Genomic DNA, 25,306 nt, shown 5'->3' with positions numbered 1-25,306 from the left:
ACTAGGAGTTGGAAGGAAGCGGCCGTGGCCTTAATTAAGGTACAGCCCCAGCATTTGCCTGGTATGAAAATGGGAAACCACGGAAAACCATCTTCAGGGCTGCCGATAGTGGGGTTCGAACCTACTATCTCCCGAATACTGGATACTGGCCGCACTTAAGCGACTGCAGCTATCGAGCTCGGTAATAAAAGTATCGATTAGGTTGATAAACATTTCTTTTATTCTTAGATTGCCATATCGATACGGACATGAAGTGGATAGTTTGTAATAAGGTAGTGTCTATCAGAGAGACGCGATTAAGGTGGTACGGTCATGAAGTATGCTATCTGCAACATTATGAAATCGAGAAGCGCCTCTCCATTGGCACCAGCAAACGATTAAAGGGTAGACCTCTAGTTACATGGTTGTCAACCGTCAACAGAGACATGAAGATTATTGAATTGGAAGATCGAACAGGAAACAGTGCTGCCTCAAGTTGAGTGGAGTATAAATGGCCGGTTTGTTGAAAATGTTAATATTTTTATGCACAAACATTTTTTGGAATTTGCTGATTAACTTGGTGTACGATTTATTACATTTGATTGAGTGTAAGTATATTTAATTTAAATTAATTTTAATTACCTGCTTAGGGCGTTTTTAGGATTTCATGAACCATTGGTCAGTTAAAAATTAATATTTTGAGAACCAGAAGATCTTCAAGCTATGGTTTGATTTAACTTCTTGTGGAAACCTTCCTGCATAAGTTGGCAGGACTGGTATAACAGTGGTGATTATTGTTTACGGTATGTATGCGATATTCTTGATATAACGTGTGCAATATTTTCATTATTTGTGCTGCTGTGCGTTAACTTATCTTTTTCAGACAAATGACCTGTTTTCTCAGGAACTATAAAAAAATAAACTGTTGATTTTTCCCTCAGTTCATTAATAATATTCTGATACTACACCTCTAGAATGGAAGATATAGCTTGCATATTTGCAATAAACTACACAAAAATAATTATGCAGGAATGTAAAAAAAAAAAAAAACATACAACAGAAAAAGACTCTATACCAATTCCTAGAATATGTACTTCAATCAAGCTAGAGGAGGAATTACATGAATCATGTATAAGTAACTAGCAGAAGTTCCATTAAGTTGTATTAATTCGTGAGAAAATGGGTCATGAAGTTAACAAATTTATATATATATATATTTTTTACAAGTTCGTTTACGTCGCACTGACACAGATAGGTTTTATGGCGACGATGGGACAGGGAAGCGCTAGGAGTCGGAAGGAAGGTACAACCCCGGCATTTGCCTGGTGTGAAAATGGGAAACCACGGGAAACCATCTTCAGGGCTGCCGACAGTGGGGTTCGAACCCACTATTCCCGAATACTGGATACTGGCCGCACTTAAGTGACTGCAGCCATCGAGCTCCGTAACAAGAAATTTAACATGCTATTTGTTCGGGGCGTCGACCTAGGAAGATCTTTTGCCCCTACTTGCACCAGTATGTGAGGAACCCGCTTGTATTTTGTAAATGGCGGAAGTGTAAAGTGTTGAATGTGAGGAAAGGAACGTTAAGGACGACACAAACACCCAGTCCCCAGGCCAGGGATAGTAATCATTTACAATTAAAAACCCTTGACCCGGCCGGGAATCGAACCCAGGGCCGCCAGGTGACAGCCGTACGCTTTGCCCCCTACATGAGGGGGGGGGGGGGCAAAACGGAGTTGAGCCAACGACACGCGGGGTTCCCAAGCGGTCATCCATGCAAGTACTGACCACGCCCAATGTTGCTTAACTGCAGTGATTGGACGAGAACCGGTGTATTCAACATGGTATGGCCGTTGGCTAATTTATCTCTAGCGGGATAGGCTATTCATACTCCGCTTAAAGAAAGCCAACCCCACTTAATTGGAGCAAAGCTGGGTGGAAGAAGAAGATATCTTGATGGCGCTCTAACAAGCAGTGCAAGTAAAAGTCAATCCTGCAAAGAGTGTAGGAGTTCCTAACTTCAGAGCGCGCAGTGGGAACCGAGGGACCCCTGGCTTAATTTAACATTGGTGGTGGTGGTGATAATTATTTCGAGAGGAATTACAATTAGGCAACCATCTTCTATTAACACTCATCAGAGGGAAAATGTGAAAGGTCTGACTACTCGAAAAATTAAACGCACTTTGCACTCACACATTTTCTCCGCTACAACGGAAAAGCATAGATAAATGGCTAAGTTGATGAAAGTTAGCATCATTTTTTTATGTTTGCCACTTTTTATGACGGCCCATAAACAAAATACTATTTTTAATTCAAACATTTCTGGTGAACCCAGACAGGTTAGAACAGGCCACAGTGTTCCGAAAGACCAGGCTCTGTGTTCATCACTCATCTACAGTCCTCAGAGTAATGTTTATAGCTCTCTTATAAAACAGTTCTTTTTCTCTCTTTCCCCTGTCAGTGTAGCCTTTATTTTCTTTTTCTTTTTAGTATTCTATGTGAGAAGAAGGCGTTCCAGGAAATACATGATGAGTGAGTCAGAGTTAGCCCAGTAGTTACCGTCGACAGTTACAAGACACCCTCAACAGTAGCTGCTTAACATTCAAATTAAGCACTGGCACGAGCCTGTTTTTCACACTAACTCAAAGTAATTTATTGATATTCTTCTTCTTCTTCTTCTTCTTCTTCTTCTTATTGATTTAAGCCCACTAAGGAGCGCTGATGACAAGTTCTTCCTCGATGCTCTTCTTTGTTCCCAATATCTCTCGAGCCCTGCTGATAATTTCTCTCTTCTCTCCTGTGAAAGGGACTTCCGACTTCTAGGGACTCTAGGTGGTGGGGTCCAAACTGTACCATAGCACAAAATTTGAAACGATCTTCTATATCAATGTCTGAAATCCCAGCCGAATCCAAGTCCTTCTGTACTTCATTAAGCCACAAGCTTCCAGTCTTGTAGCTTTTAACCAAAGAGAAGATCTTCTTGGTAAGCCTGCTGCTGTCCATTCGTTGTAGGTGTCCGTAGAACTTAAGCCTCCTACGTCGCATGCTGGTATTGGCTGATTCGAACTGTCGATGCAGCTCAGAGTTCGATTTATTTATTTATTTATTTATTTATTTATTTATTTATTTATTTATTTATTTATTTATTTATTTATTTATTTATTTATTTATTTATTTATTTATTTATGTCTTTCTTAATCTGTCTGCCCTCCAGGGTTGGCTTTTCCCTCGGACTCAGCGAGGGATCCTACCTCTACCACCGCAAGGGCAGTGTCCTGGAGCTTCAGACTCTGGGTTTGGGATACAACTGGGGAGGATGACCAGTATCTCACCCAGGTGGCCTCACCTGCTGTGTTGAACAGGGGCCTTAGTGGGGGATGGGAAGATTGGAAGGGACAGACAAGGAAGAGGGAAGGAAGTGGCCGTGGCCTCAAGTTAGATACCATCCCGGCATTTGCCTGGAGGAGAAGTGGGAAACCACGGAGGTGGGAATCGAACCCACCTTTACTCAGTTGATCTCCCGAGGCTAAGTGGACCCCATTCCAGCACTCGTAGCACTTTTCAAATTTCGTTGCAGAGCCGCGAATCGAACCCTGGCCTCCGGGGGTGGCAGCTAATCACACTAACCACTATACTACAAAGGCGGACTATTTATTTATTTATTTATTTATTTATTTATTTATTTATTTATTTATTACCGAGCAAGCTGGTCGCGCGGTTGGGGTCGCGCAGCTGTGAGCTTTCGTTCAGGAGATAGTGAGTTCGAAGCCTACTGTCGGCAGATATCTTCCTCACATATTGTTAGAAAAGTTATAATATCTTTCAGTTCTTCATATTCAGTTTGACAGGGACGGCGGATACAGATTAGCCTTGGTCTACAAGTAGCCACACCTAGATTGTGCCTGGAGAGTTCTGCATTCGGGAGAGGGAAAGGGGTTGGTCCCCACTGTCGGCTGTCCTGAGAATGGTTTTCCGTTCTCCTGCACCAAGGCGAATGCAGGGACAGTTCCTAGTATAGGCCACGGCCGCCAACCCCCTCAACTTCTCCACACATCTCCTTCGCCGCACAAATCTCCTGGCGTGAGAGTCGGTAGTACCGTTTAGGAGGCCCGCCTCCCCTTCAGAGACGGAATGAAAATATGTAGTAGTAGTAGTAGTAGTAGTTCGGTATGGCATGCAAAATAGTGTTACAGTATGTTAACTTAGTAATTTGCTATGAATAATGTTGGAACATATTTTCATATTTTTAAAAATATTCATAACATCGTCGTCATAAGACCTATCTGTGTCGGTGCGACGAAAAGAAAACTGTAAAAAAAAAAAAAAAAAAAATGAAAAAATATTCATAATAGAAAAAGAGTTCTTCCATTTCGCTTTGGAATCTTCTCTTGTTAAAGGCTGAAGGCTTTGACAATGTCATAGTAACGTAGTTATTTGTTGAACCACTTGTTTATCTCGCACAAGTTTATTTACACCTGATTGAGGCAGCAAAGACGGGTACACTAAGGGTCCCGTAGCTGTGAGTTTCCAATAGGCAGATAATGGGTGATGATTTTCCGTGGTTTCACACTTTCACACCAGGAAAATGCTGGGGCTCTACCTTAATGAAGGCTAAGGCCGCTACATTCCCAGCAAAAAACGAGTCGAGATGTAGTCGCGAGTCCTGTTACGGACAGCGCTTTGGTCTGTCGGAAATTATTTTTAACATTGTATTAAATAATTCTACTTTTTAGGAGAAAGTACAACTTAACATTAACCACACAAAAAATGAAAGAGGTCCGAAAATACGAAGGACGGTTTCTGAAAGGGAAAATGAAGGACCTTGAAAGGCAAGATAACTACACTACTAGGTAGGCTACTCCGGTGGTTGAAGCTCCCATTGGCTGGAGCGCTATGACGTCACGCGGTATGAACAATAGCGGGTACGATACACAGTCGCAGTACAGCAAGCCTTTCCATTCTCGCACCTGTGAAACATCTTCTCGATCTTTCATCAAATAATAACGTGATTTAGTCCGATTCGATAAGTACCGGTACCTCCAATCGACTTAACAGCAAGGTGAGTGAAAATGCGTTAAATTTCGTCACATGCTGAGCAGGTAGATCCACAACTATTCAATACATGACATATAATATGATAAGAAATAAAATATTGCCATGCAACTCAAAATGATTAATTTCTTTAGATCAAATGGAATAGGAAAATATGCATCATATCGGATTCTTTATGCAATTATATTAAAGTATTAAAACTTGCGGGTCAGAAGACTTAATTAGTTGATGAACCAGCCTAAAGCTTAGCCTTCTTGGCATATTTTCTCAGTGTAGCTCCTTACACTTTGCATTTAAATGCCGTATCCTAATAAATATCCTGGTCCTTACATAGAGACAAATTATTTTGTCATGGAATACTGGAAATTTTGACTTAATAATAGAAATAAGTATTTTTATTTCATTTTTGCATCTGAATACAGTCTGACCGTGAAACATACAAAATATAATTTCGAACTGGGCTATGTTTTGAAACCACTCATGACTGGGATGTGTGAGGCCGAGGCCCCCTTTTGAAATAACCGAGATCCAGTCACAGGTCTCTTCTCGCGGCAGTGAAGAGTTTTCTTTCGAGGCACTAAGAGTCTCATCAATCGAGCGATACTTGAAAGCTACATAATCCATGAGGTATTTTAGGGAATCTTGGGCGATATCCTCCCCTCATACCGACTGACATGAACTCTCCCTTAACAATTCGGTTTTGACGTCCTCGGAAAACATTTCAGTCTCTGAAGACTCGTTAACAATGTAAATGCCCAGCACATTTGTGACAAAGTCCATTTAATTTTCTTCGGACTCGGTTTCCACAATACTTCTCCGACCGAAGTGCTTCCAGATAAAGGAAATGAATTTCCATTTCCCGATAATAACAGCAGCCTAATTCAATCTCTCACTTCAGATGCAGTTGAGCTCTCAACCCACGAACACGAGAGGAAAAGTTCTCCAAACAATCCTGATTTAGGTGCGATGTTAGTATGTAAGAAATACCTTGCCCTTTCAGGTTCTTAAAAAGTCTGAGTGATGCCAATTCAAATTACAAATCCCTTCTGAAAAGGTAGTTTTTAAATTTGTTTTTTTAAATAATTAAGATGGTATTTGTTCGGGGCGTCGACCTAGAAAGATCTTTTGCCCATATGTTAGGAACCTGCATGTATTTTGAAATTGCGCAAGTGTAAAGTGTTGAATGTGAGGAGAGGAACGTTAAAGACGACACAAACACCCAGTCGCCAGGCCAGAGATATTAAACATTTACAATTAAAAACCCCTGACCCGCCGAATCGAACCTGGAGCCGCCGGATGACAGGCGGACGCTTTGCCCCCTACACGGCGGGGTCGGACTTTTTTTTGCCAACCCTGACTTTGGAGATAACGTCCAGAAATCTTTTCAGGGTCCTTTCTTGGCTGTGAAGATTAAGTCCGTAGCCACATCTGAATGGAGTTTTATGGTCCTTGGGGATTCTAGAAATTAATACATCGAATATGTAATAACGAACTCGAAGAACTCACTTTAATGGTCTATATGAAGGAAGTATTTTAATTGCCTTAGCAGTACGCCGAGAAAACAGCTGTGCGGCTAATCATACATTTTGACGAGATCGTCCAGTTACACTCAGGTATGATATGCTGGTGTCAAGTTCCCACTTAAGTGTGCTAACAATTCTTGTATCATACCACTACGTACTTCGGTTCCGTCGGACAGCACAAGACCTTCATCTAAGAAATGGCTCCTCCAAAGCTTTAAAAGATGAGGCACATCACAGAAAACTCACACTTTTCTCAGCTTGTCCACGGGGTTATAAAAGAAAATGTTGGCCACATTTACATGCAGCTCCTTCCATAGTTTAGCGTTTTCCCCTCCCATATCACATGTTACATCAACCACATTAATGTGGCAAGCTTCAGTGTTGGTAATAATGTCCTGCAGAAGTTCGGCTGTCATGGTCTTGTCAAAGTCAAAATACACAGGTTGTTTCCATTGAGAAAACAAACCTCGAATCACGGCTACAAGGAAGTTCTTGTAGGGACCCAGTATTACATCACCCGTTGAATCGTAACAAATAGGAGAGTCAATATTCATCTCACAAAACTCAAGACAGCATATTTTTTCAGTCCATGAAAATTTACTGCGCGAGACTTTAATAAACGGAGCACTTCCTTCAAAATACCAAGTCTGCCTTTCAGCTTTCGTATCCAATTCTGCAATGTTGATCTAGAAGGTAAAGGAGTGTTTCTCTTTCTAAGATACGCAGAAAGTGCCCTTAATGCAAGAGCACTCGCGGCGATGTCTTCTGAGGACCATTTCACTTAGTTTTTCGCGTTTACAAAACTCTGTGTCTGTCCTGGTGTAAAACATTTTGACGGTATTTTTCTCTATCCTTTTTCTGATAACATTTTGTGTCACTTTGGATGGTGACGGTCGTATTTTGATTGATAGGACATACCTTGGACCTCTATAATTTTAAGCGCGTCTTTTGTAACTTTCAGTGTCACCAACGTAGCAGCATGCTTCATTTTTAATTCTTCAACTTGTCTTTGAAGTTTCTCTGTTGCTTCATCCTTATTATCTTCAATTGTGTCAGTAATAGTTTACTGGTCAAGTTTCCTCTTCTTAGGGGATAATGCAGTGTGAGTAGACATCGCCCGTGGATTAGAACCCCACTGTCGGCAGTCATGAAGATGGTTTTCCGTGGTTTCTCATTTTCACACCAGGCGAATGCTGGGGCTGTATCTTAGTTAAGGCCACGGTCGCTTTCTTCCCACTCCTAGGCCTTTCTTTATCCTATCGTCGCCATAAGACCTATCTGTGTCGGTGCGACGTAAAGCAGATTGTTAAAAAATATTTTTCTCCTACTTTTCTCCGTCTTTAATTAGCTTCTGCTTTCCAGTTGCACTTTAAAAAAGAACTTTTCAGCACACGTCCCCTTTCCATGACACTGACGCCACTGTTCTGAGAAGGGCGTGAGAAATCCAGCAGGCTACGAACTCCCAACTTAGACATCAGCCCGTACTGTTAGCAGCGTACTGAGAGTTGGAAAGTAGCCTTAAGTAGGTCTTCAAACTGTAACTATCCAAAGTTGCGAAGTGCTGTATCGTTAAGATGTTACGGCATGCTGCTAGTCGAACAATACACTCTGACTAAAATGTAGAGAATGCTTATTCTTGCATGAGGAGACGATTGAATTTCAGGTTTCTACTACAGGAAGCAGTTACATGTAGGATACTATAGTACACATTAAGTAACGTTCTGCATAAATTCAAGTTAGAGAAAACATATTCTACTAATGGGATTGAAATTTACTACATTTAAAAAATGAAGCTGAATATGGTTTTGCGTGGTTTCCCATTTTCACACCAGGCGAATGTTGGGGCTGTACATTAGTTAAGGTAATATAACGTTGAGTTATAGAAAATGTCAGTGGCGTGCATTGAACCCTATCTACCTCAGCGCTGCTGGGGCAAATCATTAAGTATTTACAATTATTATTCCTTATAACACTTTTTATCAACTGCTAACAGCTAAGTCAAGCCAAGTACAGCTGTCTTGGCAATCCGCTCGCTCTGCAACAGTGCATCTCTCTCCAGCGAGCTGGATTTCTTTGCCGACGTGAAAGTGAGTTACCCCAGCGAAATTCAAGTCGCTGTGTTGACGCATGCCCTTGAAGCCTTCTTATCCTGGGAAGGCGGGGTGTGGGCTGTGGACCTCCTTCGAGCGTCTTACAGCAACAGGCCATCTAGCTTGGGTAAGGCATGTTAGTTGTAATACAACTAATTAACACTCGAAGTGTTCGGCGCCACGCATCAGAAGTTACAAGAAAAGTATCAATATGTTAACAGTATTGAGCCGTACCCTGATGGCCCATAAGAGACAAACAGACATATATTTGCCATATTAAATAATTATATTCAGTCAGGCATTGGAAAAGTAGCAGATTACAGTACAGTTGAGACCTGAAGTCCATGGAGACGTAATGACGCTGTATGTTGTGCGAAGCTTGCTTGCAACCGTGGGAAATGTTCAGCTTTACCAGGAGTTAGCACATCTCGGGACGTGTAGAATTCGTTGGTCACGAGGAGTGTTCAGCCAATTAGAAAGCGGGGGTGTGGCTAATATGAATTCTGCACCGCGCAGAATTAAAATCCCAGGTTGACCAACATGGATATCTGCGTGAAGAATACATCGATATAAAGAAGTCAGTTCTGTTAGTTGATGGGTTTCCACAGGTCTGACAGTGAGAAATAATAAGGAATACGCTATAGCAATTATCTGAGTCGTTATTAAGTCATCAGGAGTGTGTCTAATGTTAATTTTAATAAATATCAAAGTCATTGTGGGTAACAAGCACTCTGATTGGTTGAATATTTGAACATACGGGAATCCCCTAGCTACAACGGCGTTGGCTATGTTACTTAAGCGTCCCACTCATCGGGAGCGTCCTTCTTATTGTGTGAGTTGCCGTGAAGTGAACACCGTTCCATACTGCTCTTTTATCTGTGTGCGAATGCTGCCACGTGGGCAGAAATCTAACAGTGTAAGGTCTTATCGACCAAAAACAGTGCATTTATTTGTGAATAGTGCTAAGTAAACTGGGTGCAGTTATGAATATTGCCAATTGCGCTATGTCGCAAATTCTTATTCTAAAGTAATAGACGGTAATGCCAGCCGCAGACTGGTGATTGAGTGAGAGACGCTCATCCACATTGTACTTTAGGGTCGGTCGTGTATCGCGAAGGACTTTCGTATCGAACCGCGAGCCGCTCTAAATGACTGTATTTAAACCCTAAACATTTTGTATAGTGAATCTTATGTGTGTTTGTGCTGTTATATTAACGTTGGCATAAATTATAGCTGACAAAAGGGTTTATTCAGCACGTGCTCGGAGAGCGGTGAAGATGTATTTACTAGAAGTCTTGTGTGTTGCAGTGTACAGGAACTAACATCAAGAAGATGGCACCGCCTTTAGAAGAAAGAAGATTGTTTCCATGTGTTGAAAACGTGTTGGAGATGGAGTAGAGCATCACCGTAGCAGGGATGTGAACTGCTACCGATGTCCAGGGAGTTGCCAAGATAAGACGCATGTTTTAATTAAATGGTATGTTATATGAATTACGATTAATACTAGTGAGGCTTAGTGTAGGAATTTTCTTTAACGTAATTTTTGCCTGACGGCATGTGTTTATTTTACATTTGTGATGCTGTAAATATGGATAGGAGGGGATCGCATGATTTCTCTATTTTTCTTTTACTTTACGATTAGTTAGATGGGATATTGAGGGAGATGTTAGGAGATTTTATTTGCTTTATTGGTGTCAAGTATGCATGTTACCTAGCTTAAGGTTATTCCTATGTTTTTTATGTTAGAGATAGAAGGATTAGATTGCCAAAATCATCCACTTTCTGAGTTACACGCTTGCGGCGTTGAGAATAAATTTTATTTTTCCATTTAGAAAGATTAGGAACAGATAGGATGCATGACGCATGTATTTCAGGAGCTGTGACACGTGTGGAGTTGTATATGCAACGTTGACTAGGAAAGATTCTTCTAATGTGGGTTGGAAACTGTTTTGTACAATGATTTGAGAGGGAATCGAACCCTGATTTATAATGAGAAAGGCTGATGAGATTATAATATATACACGAGAATTTAATGCATGCTGAAATATGAAGGCAGATTGCATGCCTGTTGATGTTATAAGAATTGTGTGCAGTGAGAATAGGCCTGTGTTTGTATTCTGAGAGATTATTCTGAATCAGAATTGATGTGAAATTAATGTCAGGCCAGTGAATATGATGTGTGTGTTGAATTATAATAGCATGCTGGCAAGAAGTACGATTGTGTATGTGAATCTCCGAGCAGCTGATGAGATACGAGCTCGTCCTACAAGTTAGCTTATCAGCCGTGGTTACATAGACAGTGCGAAATGAGATGTTGTTTCCGTAATACAATCTTGTCGAAACAATGACCAAGTCCTCAGAGTAGCATTAAGTTTTAACATTTCTTTTCAGCCCACTGCAAATTAGGAAATGTGTGACAGATGAATGGCACTATCCGGTGCGCAAATGCAGCAGAGGAACGCAATCTTGCCCATTGCTTCCCATGTGTTTATTAAAATACATTATTTGTTTTCTCTTACAGGATGGTGTTTTGTGTAATTTCATGTTGTTTTGATATGTTCTCTTGTTGTTTAATGGGGAACAGCCCGAGTGATGAGTGAATGTTTGTGGCCAATGTAGTTCTTATTAGATCCTTTGGTGAACCGCGTATCACGTGGAGTCAGTGTAGTATATAAGATTTCCCCTACCTAATCCAATATAAATATTTGAGACATTTTAATTATGGGGTGATTATTGTAAATATAGCGTAGGGAAATGCCACTAGTATTTTTTGTAGTTCATATCATGTCCCACTGCGTCTTAATTTCCGTTTAAAGATAACTGTTGCGGCAGCTTCCCTGAATTTCAATCTGTATTATGGTGATACTTAAAATCGTGCTACTCCATACGATTACAAACATGAACATTGGATAATAATAAGTTATTTTGAAGCTCACAAATATTTTAATGTTGTGATTTTGAACTTTTATTTTATCATTTATTTGTTTTGCGTAAATAACGATTATGGTCCATGTTCATTTTCAGTTTATTTCAATGCAAATTTCATACTCGTTTTATTATTTGCATTTTTCATTTGTTTTGGTATTATTCGGGGTTATTTTTATGGAATAAACTCATCTTACCCCATATCTCATTCGAGATAAATCTCCATTATTCCTGTCATTTACTTATAGTTAAGTGATAAACTTCGACATTTAGACTTACCCTCGACAATCAACCCACTTCTCTGCCCAACCCAGAGTTAGTCGGATGTTTAATCAGGAAATGGAGGCATCGTCCTAGAGGGTTGTTACCCCTGGGTACGGTACAGCATAGCCACTTGCACGTCATCTTACTAAATAAAGTAGAGGTATTTTATGAAATCTATTTAAATAAAATTACATATTTTATTTCTGGATTTCGGCACGTATAAAGTTTTTGAGATTTTTCATTGATAGCACGTGTAGAGGATTTTTTCAGTATACTCGGGAAAATATTTAGGTAGTCCAGCATGAACACACAGCCAACTGTGAAGTACAAGAATGTTTTATTTTGCTGCTGTGTGTCCGTGGTTTGAATTTAATGGTGGTAGGGACTGTGAATGTTTGTAGTGTTGTTCTTGTATTACAGGTGAAGTTTTCACGAGTTGTGTGGCATTCTTCGTTAATATAACAGTGTTATTCGTCGTGAGGAATACCGCCCCACGTCTGTCGCCGCTCACTTAGTTTAGATTCGGATTTTAAGTTAAAAAACTAAATAGTCCCAGTACATTTCTGTGAAAACTATAACTGCACGATTACGATACGTCACCAGGTGAAACTCTAAGTACATTGTTTAAAATCTGCTGTAGCTTGGGCAGGGCCGGATTAACGGGGGGGCTAAAGGGGCTGCAGCCCCGGGCTCCCAGTGTCTAGGGGCCCCGGCTCTTGGCCGAACCTAAAATTGTGTAAAAAGGCCTGCTGCTCCACCTTCGTGGATGTACACTGACTGATAGTGACAATGCAACACCAAGGAGGAGTGGTTCGAAAGGGATGAAAGTTGGGGAAAAAACAGAGACGGCACGGACGAATAATTGATGTTTATTTCAAACCGATATGCAGGTTACACAATGCGCACGGCATCGACTGAGTAGGATGTAGGACCACCGCGAGCGGCGATGCACGCAGAAACACGTCGAGGTACAGAGTCAATAAGAGAGCGGATGGTGTCCTGAGGGATGGTTCTCCATTCTCTGTCAACCATTTGCCACAGTTGGTCGTCCGTACGAGGCTGGGGCAGAGTTTGCAAACGGCGTCCAATGAGATCCCACACGTGTTCGATTGGTGAGAGATCCGGAGAGTACGCTGGCCACCTCGTAGAGCCTGTTGGGAGATGCGAGCAGTGTGTGGGCGGGCATTATCCTGCTGAAACAGAGCATTGGGCAGCCCCTGAAGGTACGGGAGTGCAACCGGCCGCAGCACATGCTGCACGTAGCGGTGGGCATTTAACGTGCCTTGAATACGCACTAGAGGTGACGTGGAATCATACGCAATAGCGCCCCAAACCATGATGCCGCGTTGTCTAGCGGTAGGGCGCTCCACAGTTACTGCCGGATTTGACCTTTCTCCACGCCGACGCCACACTCGTCTGCGGTGACTATCACTGACAGAACAAAAGCGTGACTCATCGGAGAACACGACGTTCCGCCATTCCCTCATCCAAGTCGCTCTAGCCCGGCACCATGCCAGGCGTGCACGTCTATGCTGTGGAGTCAATGGTAGTCTTCTGAGCGGACGCCGGAAGTGCAGGCCTCCTTCAACCAATCGACGGGAAATTGTTCTGGTCGATATTGGAACAGCCAGGGTGTCTTGCACATGCTGAAGAATGGCGGTTGACGTGGCGTGCGGGGCTGCCACCGCTTGGCGGCGGATGCGCCGATCCTCGCGTGCTGACGTCACTCGGGCTGCGCCTGGACCCCTCGCACGTGCCACATGTCCCTGCGCCAACCATCTTCGCCACAGGCGCTGCACCGTGGACACATCCCTATGGGTATCGGCTGTGATTTGACGAAGCGACCAACCTGCCCTTCTCAGCCCGATCACCATACCCCTCGTAAAGTCGTCTGTCTGCTGGAAATGCCTCCGTTGACGGCGGCCTGGCATTCTTAGCTATACACGTGTCCTGTGGCACACGACAACACGTTCTACAATGACTGTCGGCTGAGAAATCACGGTACGAAGTGGGCCATTCGCCAACGCCGTGTCCCATTTATCGCTCGCTACGTGCGCAGCACAGCGGCGCATTTCACATCATGAGCATACCTCAGTGACGTCAGTCTACCCTGCAATTGGCATAAAGTTCTGACCACTCCTTCTTGGTGTTGCATTTGCTCTGTCAGTCAGTGTATATGAATATTTACGCTCGCAAAATATCGAACACGCACTCTTCCTTCCTTATAATCAGCTGTCGGCGTTAATATTTCATCACTGCTAGAATCAGTTACCGTCCGAAGACACGAATCCTCACTACTTACGCACTGTAATTATTGTAAAGGTTATTGTTGCCGAAAATTTAAATCTGTCAGCTTGCGTGTACGGGCAGAGGGGGAAGGGGGCAAGAGGTCTAGGAAGTAGTGTGCGGGAGGGGACAGGGGAAGCACAGTGGAATGCGCATGCTATACTATATCTTTGCATCAGGAAGAGAACTTCCAGTTCACCTCTAAATATTGAAGTTACAACTGTAATGTTCTTGTAAAATGGATAGGAAATATCCTAGTGGTGCCGAAAAACGCATGTTCTGTTTTGTATGTCGATTTGATAGTGATGATGAGACAAATGTAAAATATGTTTTCGCATTATGAAATATTAACATGAAAAATAGAGAAAAACTGTAGTCTGTTTCAACACGTCCATATTGATCAATTTAAGTGGAAGTAGTTCTGTAACGACTTCAGTATGCTAGCCTTACGTGATGTTACGAAGAAGGGGCCCCACATTTTTTAATAGCCCAGGGCCCCCAAACACCTTAATCCGGCACTGAGCTTAGGTTATGATGCCGACGTGATACCAATTTTGAAATGGTAATTTGGTGGGAAGTGGGATTGTTTTTTTTGTTTTGTTTTTGTTTTTGTTTTTTGCAGCTGGGGTAACGAACGCGTTCACCGTACGCCACTGGAAAATATATGCAGAGTGGTTGGAAAAAACGCGAACCGGATATATGAGTGTTATGGGGTTGATCATACTGATAAATAATCTGAAGAAAGTAATTCGATATCTCGCGCTATTGTTCTTTTTGTCAGCTCCTGAAGTTAGCCAATCAGATCGCTTTACGGGCGAATTCAAATGAGCATTGTGAGGCGGTGTTGCTAAATCTCCATGTGGCTTAAGATTGGCGATGGAAATAAACATTGTTGTAGAAGATGATGAGATGCAGTATATTTCCCCTAAGTGCTTCAGACGAACTTATTTTCACGTTGGCAGAAGAATCGATATCTCGAACCTCCATTACTCGAATTTTCAGTATCTCGAAGTAACTTACATTTCCCGGCCGTTTTCCTATTTTTCACCTGTATTTTTTTTTTTTTTTGCTAGTTGTTTTACGTCGCACCGACACAAATAATTCTTACGGCGACGATGGGACAGGAAAGGGCTACGAGTGGGAAGGAAGCGGCCGTGGCCTTAATTAAGGTACAGCCCTAGCATTTGCCTGGTGTGAAAATGGGAAACCACGGAAAACCATTTTCAGGGCTGTCGACAGTGGGGTTCGAACTTACTATCTCCCGAATACTGGATACTGGCCGCACTTAAGCGACTGCAGCTATCGAGCTCGGTCACCTGTATTTATTTCTCTCTTACTCGAAATTCGGTTACACGAATTTCTCGATTTCTCGAAGCAAACATTTCCTCCCTTGAAGCAAAAAATACTCCGTAACTCGTATTTTGTGCAACAATAACTGTGCAATAGAGTATTTGCAGTTTATGAAGAGCAGTTAACAAGTAAAGAAATGTTTACTGTGATGCTGGGAGCTAATAGGACAGGAATCGAAAAACTAAAACTTCTGATGTTGGGAATAAAGACGAAGCCTCGCTCTTTCTCGGGAGTGAATTAATTACCGGTCATGTACGAAAGCAAACCCCGAAGTCGAGGATGACAAGCTCCATCTCGGCTGCGTGGTATTCACGAGAAGTTTCAACAGGAAGGAAAGAAAGGTGAACAGTAACAAGTAGAACAAACTAACGGATTTTTTTTTTCCAAAGGTGTTCACCGAGGTATGTTTCTTGTTTCACTACTGTATATATAAAAATTTGCTATAATAAGGGATAATAAGCAAGCAAAGTCACCTCCGTACAGGCCATGAAGGCCCTTGGAGGAGTGGAAGGTAAAGGCTTCCACCATTGTTAACCTCGGCACGTGATGGGTTAGAGTGGTTAGCTGTACGCCCGGCCGCCTTTGCCCCCAGGAATTAACCTGGTACTCATTTTTTGGTGTAGGCTGAGTGAACCTCAGGGCCATATGCACCTCCGGAAATGGAAATCTCGTTTCTTAAATTTGACGACTTCCTGACGGGGATTCGAACCCACGTCCTCCCGGGCGAACCGAGCACGCCTTTACCGCCTCGGCCAGGCAGCCCCTGTATAATTAGAGTCATCATCATCATCATCATCATCTGTTTACTCTCCAGGTTCGGTTTTTCCCTCGGACTTAGCGAGGGATCCCACCTCTACCACCTCAAGGGCAGTGTCCTGGAGCTTCAGACTCTTGGTCGGGGGATACAACTGGGGAGTATGACCAGCACCTCGCCCAGGCGGCCTCACCTGCTATGCTGAACAGGGGCTTTGTGGAGGGATGGGGAGATTGGAAGGCATAGGCAAGGAAGAGGGAAGGAAGCGGCCGTGGCCGTAAGTTAGGTACCATCCCGGCATTCGCCTGGAGGAGAAGTGGGAAACCACGGAAAACCACTTCGAGGATGGCTGAGGTGGGAATCGAACCCACCTCTACTCAGTTGACCTCCCGAGGCTGAGTGGACCCCGTTCCAGGCCTCGTACCACTTTTCAAATTTCGTGGCAGAGCCGGGAATCGAACCCCGGCCTCCGGGGGTGGCAGCTAATCACGCTAACCACTACACCACAGAGGCGGACTATAATTAGAGTGATGCCGTAAAATAGAGTTTGTATTTTTTAGATAATGTTAAAAATCAATGTATTCAGTATAAGCCCGGTAATACATATGATTCAATTATGTGCTACACATGCTCAAAAACGATATTCTCTATATCTCGAATTTTCGATAACTCGAAATAAAACTTAGCTCGCGAGGTGATTCGAGATATCGATGTTCCACTGAAATGGGATCCTGGGTATGACGACGACTGGAAATACCATACACACGCATAAGGAATCCGCCTTTCTATTACGTAAAATATGGCATTTACGACACCCAGTTAGCAAACACCAGTCTCAGATCTGGAATATGTAATAATGACTGTCCAAATAGTCTAAAATCACTCTTATTTGCAGTGAACGAAAAATCATATGCTGGAGTTGTGCCCAAATTTTTCAAAGTAGACCTTATAGTAGCACCAAAAAACAATAGGTAGATTTTATAATGTGACCTTTATGTTTTATTTCATTACGAGCGATTGCAGTGTTGTTCTAATTTGCAAATATATATTCACATATTGAAAATAATGCATTTCTCTGATTTTATGAGATTTCAAAATAAATGAATAGGGCTGAGCGGCTCAGACGGTTGAGGCTCTGGATTTCTGACCCCAACTTGGCAGGTTCGATCCTCGCTCAGTCCGGTGGTATTTGAAAGTGCTCAAAAACGTCAGCCTCGTGTCGGTAGATTTACTGGCACTTAAAAGAACTCCTGCGAGACAAAATTTTGGTACCTCGGCGTCTCCGAAAACCGTAATTAAAGTAGTTAGTGGGACGTAAAAAGAATAACATTATTATTATTATTATTATTATTATTATTATTATTATTATTATTATTATTATTATTATTATTATTACTACCGACCCCGTGGTGTAGGGGAGGCGTGCCTGACTCTTACCCGGAGGCCCCGCGTTCGAATCCCGGCCGGGCCAGGGATTTTTACCTGGACCTGAGGGCTGGTTCGAGGTTCACTTAGCCTACGTGATTAGAATTGAGGAGCTATCTGACGGTGAGATAGCGACCCCGGTCTATAAAGCTAAGAATAACGGCCGAGATGATTTATTGTGCTGACCACACGCCACCTCGTAATCTGCAGGCCTTCGGGCTGGGCAGCGGTCGCTTGGTAGGTCAAGGCCCTTCAAGGGCTGTAGTTCCTTGGGGTTATTATTATTATTATTATTATTATTATTATTATTATTATTATTAAAATACGCATTTCTTTTGCAGGGTACTCAGTGCCGCGGTGTTCGGTTAGTGACTCTGTAACACAGAAGTGCGGTTCAATGTTAATTGAGTCTCCGTCTTAGGTGAGTTCGTGTTAATGAGGCTTTACTGAAAAAAATGAAATGAGGTATGACTTTTAGTGCCGGGAGTGTCCGAGGACATGTTCGGCTCGCCACGTGCAGGTCTTTTGATTTGACGCCCGTAGCGACCTGCGACTCGTGATGAAGATGAAATGATGAAGGCAACACATACACCCAGTCCCCGAGACAGCGAAATTAACCAATGATGGTTAAAATTCCCGACCCTACCTGGAATCGAACCCGTGACCAAAGGCCAGCACGCTAACCATTTAGCCATGGAGCCGGACGCAGTTTTACTAGTAATAATGTTATTGCTTTTGCGTTCCACTTACTACTTTTTAACGATTTTCGGAGACACCGAGGTGCCGGATTTTTTTCCGCGGGAGTTCTTTTACGTGCCAGTAAACCAACCGACACAAGGCTGGAGCATTTGAGCATCTTCAAATGCCATCGGACCGAGTCAGGATCGGACCTGCCAAATTGGGGTCAGAAGGCCAGTGCCTCAACCGACTGAGCCAGTCAGCTCGTTGGCTGAATGGTCGGCGTAGTGGCCTTCGGTTAAGAGGGTCCCGGGTTCGATTCCCGGCCGGATCGGGAATTTTAACCTTGACTGGTTAACACCATCCTCCACTACAATATCACGCAGTTATGGCAGATGCCGCCCACCCTGTCAGAGGGTCTGCCTTATAAAAAGGCTGCACTCGGCTAGAAATAGCCACACGAAATTATTATTAGCCCGGCAATTAGATTTTCCTGTAACGCGTAAGATATATAAGATTCCGTAAGAATACAAGATATCGAAAATTTGAATTATACAAGTTATAGAAGTTTGACTGTAGTTACTTCATTCGCGGGTTGCGTACATTAAGTGACATACGTCATCTTAAATGTTTTAGGCGGCCCATGTTTTCTGTCAGCTGTTTACAAGATGATCGTGTCACAGGCTCGTGTAGTCACAAAGGCGATGGAGGCCCTCCCAAGGTTCACTGGAGCCATGCCGCTGAGTGTGTCCATTGTCCGCCATGAGAAGAGTCTGCTGGTCGGAACACTGACCTCCTTGTCCGATACAAAGAGTCGACTTATTCTACACTAATACCCTGGGAAAGATGACGTCGGGATTCGAGCTCCAGACTGCTCGTAAATCTTCTCTGGGGAGTGTTAGGCTGATAGTGGTTGGAAGCTTAAGTACTCATAAAGTAAATTACTCATGACGTTTAACTTCCGTCATCGAATTATAAGTCACGTCTCGCCATTGGACCTGTAGTTAGTCGCCTCTGTATTTAGGCGCCTGTGACCAGCCCTGCAAATACTCCGGGTGACTAAAGCTCAATGAAGGAATATCATATTTACTCGAATTTAATGCGGATTTTCTTCAGCCAAATTTAGTCTTCAAAATTAGGCTGGGCATTAGAATTGATGGAGCTGAAGATTCGTATGCAAACTCGAAAATTATGCTGAACATTCTGCTTTCTGCGTGAGCGTCGGCTCTATTCAGGTTACATTCTTCCTTCATCATTCCTCGCTTCCGCTTTGCGCGCTTCCAAATTTCATTTTACTACTGATTGAACTATCGTGTTTTTATTGGCATTGTTAGTAATAAAAGCTTTATTGTGACTTGTAAATTTTACTTAATCAAGAGAGAGAAGACAAAAAAGCAAGTTTTTCATATGAAGCGAGCTTCGAATGGAAAGTAATACTTTATGCAGACGCACATGCAAATAGCCAGGCTGCAAGAGAATTGGGTGTAGCAGGGAGGAACATCCACTTGTCGCAACAACACATCCGAAGTAGACGAAGAGATTTTAAAAATCGCACGGGTAAGGAAGAGATGATAAAGAAACCACTTTTCCCTTTTCGAAAATCAAATGAGGCCATTGGTATCAAAAGGAGCAATCCCCAACTTAACGCATTTTACAATAGGAGTCGATGTTTATCTAATGCATTTCTATCCACTCTACCGGACTGTTGCCTTATTTATATAGAAAACGGGTAACATGCGAATAATTAAAAAAGAGCCAAGCGTATTATTAATAGTTAATTAGATATTTTAAATTGTATTCTGGTGATTGTCCGTTTTGTCACAAACTGAATGATTTTCGAGGATATAGTTCTTTTTTTGATATCAACTTACAGAATTGTGATACCTACACTTTTATTCGTTGTGTTGATCTGATTCTTATATATCACGGTGAGGTAAATCCAGAAATGCGTGTATGTGTTCAGTATAATATGTAATTGATGTGGCCAAGTAGACCATGTGTTCGATATGCGGCGATGTGATCTCGTGGATGGAAAAAGTTACTAAACTATCTGCCTAAATTCCTGTTTTTTACTTCCTGGCTGCTTCCTTTGATGTCTACTATTGTGGTATGATCTTCATAAAGTCGTAGTATCAGCCTCCTATCTTTCCAGTCTAATTCCGAAGATTCAATAATTTTCAATAGTTGGTCCCAATTAACATTTTTTTTTTTTTTGCTAGTTGCTTTACGTCGCGCCGACACAGTTAGGTCTTATAGCGACGATGGGACAGGGAAGAGCTAGGAGTGGGAAGTAAGCGGCCGTGGCCTTAATTAAGGTACAGCCCCAGCATTTGCCTGGTGTGAAAATGGGAAACCACGGAAAACCATGTTCAGGGCTGCCGACAGTGGGGTTCGAACCTACTATCTCCCGAATACTGGATACTGACTGCACTTAAGCGACCGCAGCTATCGAGCTCGGTAATTTACATTATCAAAAGCCTTTTCAATACCTACAAATGCTCTATATGTGTTTCTATTCATCTCCATTCTTCTTTCTAATATTGATCTTAGAACCGAAATTGCTTCTCTTCTTCCCATTCCTTTCCTGAAACCAATCTGGTCTGGATCAATTTTGAAATCAAGTTTGTTATTTATCCTGGCTTTTATCATTGAAGGCCAACGGCTGTAGCCGTGTAAAAACACCGGATCCCGTGAGATCTCCGAAGTTAAGCAACATTGGGCGTGGTCAGGAGTCGAATGGGTTGCCAGGCGCTGTTGGTTGGGGGGTAAGGGAATGGAGGAGCGGAAAGGAACTGGCCACCCTACCGCACGTAAATTCCGGCTCAGGAACACCTCTGCGGAGGTTCGGACCTGCCTTCGGGCAGAATAACCCCCTTACCTTATTATTGACAATAATATTTTGGATGGATGAGAGAGCAGTCCTTTCTTTGGTGTCATAACTGCTCTGCTTTTAGTGAAGTCTTCAGGAATTCTGCCACTATCGAAGCATCTGTAGATTACATCGTAAAGTAGGTCTTTCATTTTCTCACCCATATTCTTCAGTAGTTCTCCTGGTATGTTATCGGGACCGCAAACTTTATTGTCACTTATTCTCTCAAGCTCTGATTCAAATTCTCTTCTAGTGACACCAAGGCACTTATCATCTTCTTCTATATCATTTTCCAGTTCAGTATACCATGTTTTATTAGATACATTCCCATAATACAGTTCTTCAAGGTATTCTTTCCACCGCAGGCTGACTTCATACGCATCATTAGGATTTTCCCTTTTTTATCCTTCATTACAGAACTTTTCGCTTTCGGTTTCTGGTTTAAGGCTCTAATGTTTCGATGAGCTCTGTCAGTTTTTCCTTGAGCAATAGCGTTTTTAATGTTCTTAGTTATCTCTGCCATCCATTGCTCCTTTGCTTTTCTACAACGTTTTCCTCTGAGTGCTTTTTCTTTCTTTCCTTTCTTTCTTTCTTTCTTTCTTTCTTTCTTTCTTTCTTTCTTTCTGTCTTTAATTCTTTGATTTTATTTTGCTACTGGCTTTACGTCGCACAGACACAGATAGGTTTTTGATTTTGAACAAGTCTATATTGTTCCTGACTTCTTAGAGTATTCTCCCTCCTGAAGGACCCTGAAGAATTTAAATTATTTCTACATCCTATTTTGTATGAGTCTACCTCACTAGCAAATGTCAGATGCTCAGCAAAGAGGATGTCATTCTATTGAAAATCATGCGATGACTGCAAACATTTCAATCAGTCACGAATGCGGTGTGCTTCCTAGTGACTCCGGTTACTAATACGAATATTAATATTTTGTTATCTAATGTTATGATAATGTCGCTTACCTTGTTTTTGCATTGCGATGGAACTATTTTTATACCAATGAAATACGTTCTGATAATTAATACATTTGTGAATTTTTGTCCAACTCATTGGTTCAATGGTCAGCGTTGAGGCCTTTGGTTCAGAGGGTCCCGGGTTCAATTCTCGGCCGGTCGGGGATTTTATTCGCCTCTGATTAATTCTTCTGGCCCACTATTGTTTCATTTTCGTTATGGCCGGCTATGGACCATGTTATATCAACTGTTTCCTTCCGTGGGCTTTTTTACTTTCGCCCAGCAATCTCAGTTTTCCTCTGAGTGCTTTTTCTTTCTTCCCTTCCTCCTTTATTTCTTTCTGTCTTTCTTTCTGTAATCAGATCGCGTGATTCCTGTTTTTGGCTTTGTCTTTTCTTGGAAAACCTGGCGTGCTTCATGTTTTTTCTCAAATGGGTCACGATGTTGGTGTGATTCTTTCTTCCAACGGATACCATTCTTCTTTTTCTTCTTCTTAGTGCAATTAATATTTCTACTTTAGAATCCTTCCTTGAAGTCATTTTAACCACACCCTTCCGCTCAGCCACAATCTAACAATGTATTTATTGTATACATGGTTAAAATGGGCTTTTATTCATCTGATAAATGTTGAACATCTTCTTTAATTTGTTTAAATAGACTTTAAGAATACAGTAAGTGTTTATGCAAATACTTTTGTTCTGACGATATGCGTTATCCGTGTAGTAACATGACGCAAAAATTAATGCTAAAAGAGAAAGTGGTGTACAATATTTCTTCGAGAAACATTTGTTTTTCCCGGTCAAGGTCGCAGTTTCTGTTACGAGTCCATATTTATTATTTGTGCCCTTCTTAAAAACACTTCTAATGTTCAGGTTGGTTCATCCTGACCTTGTTTTAATACAGTAGTTGTATTTTTCCATTACTGTGCTGGTAATTTAGACGGAAAAGGACATATGGGATATAACTCAATTTTATTACACTCAATGTATACACATATATGCGTTTAAGAAAGAACACATTCATAATCTTCTATGACCTTAGTCACTTGCTGTCGTAGAGGAACTACGGTACAGCTGTGATTCATTCCTTTAAACATAACTGCGTTCTCAGAGGCCTTCCATTCAGGATAGCTCAGAGTGTTAAAGCGCTGTGTATGTGTGATTTCTACCCTGTGAACACAGAAGACAAACAGCTTTCCTTGAAAAAAGAATATGAAAAAATTCCATCCAACACAATTTTCAATTTGAAAACAGTTAACACAAAAGCCGAAAAAATAAACGTTATAAAACAGGCAAGTATTTGTTTCGCCCAATTAAGTGGACATCTTCAGATTCATCAAATCACTCCAATTAAAATTACAGTAAGCTTATATACAAGTTTTTTCTTTACGTCGCACCAACACAGATAGGTTTTATGGCGACGATGGGACAGGGAAGGGCTGGGAGTGGGAAGGAAGCGGCCGTGGCCTTAATTAAGGTACAGCCCCAGCATTTGCCTGGTGTGAAAATGCGAAACCACGGAAAACCATCTTCAGGCCTGCCGACAGTGGGGTTCAAACCCACTATCTCCCGAATACTGAATACTGGCCGCACTTAAGCGATTGCAGCTATCGAGCTCGGTTATATACAAGTACAATACAAAATATACTTTTGAACTAATTTATAAAGATGGATTGTAAGCCTCCGCAAAATGGTGGTGGTTATTGTTTCAAGAGGAAGTACAACTGGACAACCATCCTCTCTTTCAGAGGGAAAATTGGAAAGATTCGACACGTCGAAAATTGAAGGTATCAGCCAAAGAAATGGGAGGGCACAAACGGCTTCCCTAGGTCTCGTAAACCGAATACTACCAGGGAAGAAAAAGAGCTAGAACTGACCAAGGGAGGTCAGATAGGAAAGATGAAGCAAATAGTCTGAACAACTAAATGGAAGCAACTCCAGAATCAGCTAAGAGACCCGTGGTGAAAACACTTGGGTGCCGATTTAATAGCATTTTACGACGGGCGGGGGTTTTGTGGTTGCTTTCCAGTACCCTGACCCACAGCTCTCCGGAGAAAACCGGTGAAGGCCTTTCGAGTTGACATCCATAGGCGACCTGCGCGTCTGTGAGAATCGGGCCTTACCTAGGAAGAATTCTAATGTTGAAGGGGTCAGAAACATCCAGTCCCGGAGCCAGAGGAAATAACCAATGAAGATTAAAATCCCCGACCTCATCGGGATTCGAACCCGGATTCCGTTGGAGCAATGGCCGGCATGCTAACCATTTAGCCATGGAACTGGACTAAAGCAAGGTGTCCTTGTCCCCGATCTTGGTATGATGTCATCGGGTGATGCAATAGTGCTACCATATTGTAGCACTAAAATCGCCGTGTTGCGCGGCTAACAAAGTGTAGCTGTGGACTCCAGCGTGCCAGCACGATGAGTGGCGTGTCATTCCATTCGTCTCAGTGGGTGCTACACGTACAATATACAGAGAAATGTCAAAGAGTGAACATTTGAAAACAATTATTGTCGACCGAGTGAGTTTGGTCCGACTCATTGGTTGAATGGTCAGCGTTCAGGCCTTCCGTTCAGAGGGTTCCGGGTTGGATTCCCGGCCGGGTCGGGGACTTTAATCGCGACTGATTAATTCTTCCGACTCGGAGACTCGGTGTTTGTGTTTGTCCAAACACTCTCCTCTTCATATTCAAACAACATACCACGCTACCAACCACTACTATATAGAAACACGCGATAGTGAATATATCCCTCCACATAGTGTTCGCGTCAGGAAGAGCATCCGGCTGTAAAACAGGGCCAAATCTTCATGTACAGCACAATTTGCATCCGCGACCCCACAGGCATGGCAAACGGGTAGAAGACGTGTGAGTATGTAGAGCGGTTAGGGTCGCATAGCTGTGAGCTTCCATTCGGGAGATGGTGGGTTCGAATTCCACCGTCGGCAACCCTGAAGACGATTTTCCATGCTGGGGTTGTAACTTAATTAAGGCCTCGGCCGCTTCCTTTCCAGACCTTGCGTTGCCGAAAATCTTCGATGTGTTAATGCGATGTTAAACCATTAGCAAAGGGAGGAACGAACAAATGAGGTGCGAAGAAGCGCAAAAACTGTATTTATTTCGTAAAATGCCATGACATGTGTCCCAAAACTATCGA

The 25,306-nt window shown here is 42.4% G+C and overlaps 1 non-coding gene across 1 annotated transcript; it reads right to left on the bottom strand.

The window, feature by feature from the left end:
- Window positions 1–1,721: 1,721 nt before the first annotated feature.
- On the bottom strand, window positions 1,722–1,840 carry LOC136879456 (5S ribosomal RNA). Its single transcript, XR_011018682.1, has one exon. It is a non-coding gene; the product is annotated as a 5S ribosomal RNA (ribosomal RNA).
- Window positions 1,841–25,306: the final 23,466 nt, after the last annotated feature.

The sequence above is a fragment of the Anabrus simplex genome, chromosome 8 (assembly GCF_040414725.1).
Source record: "Anabrus simplex isolate iqAnaSimp1 chromosome 8, ASM4041472v1, whole genome shotgun sequence".
NCBI lineage: Eukaryota > Metazoa > Arthropoda > Insecta > Orthoptera > Tettigoniidae > Anabrus > Anabrus simplex.
The sequence above is the reverse complement of the archived record's forward strand: the minus strand, read 5'-3'. Positions and strand labels throughout refer to the sequence as shown.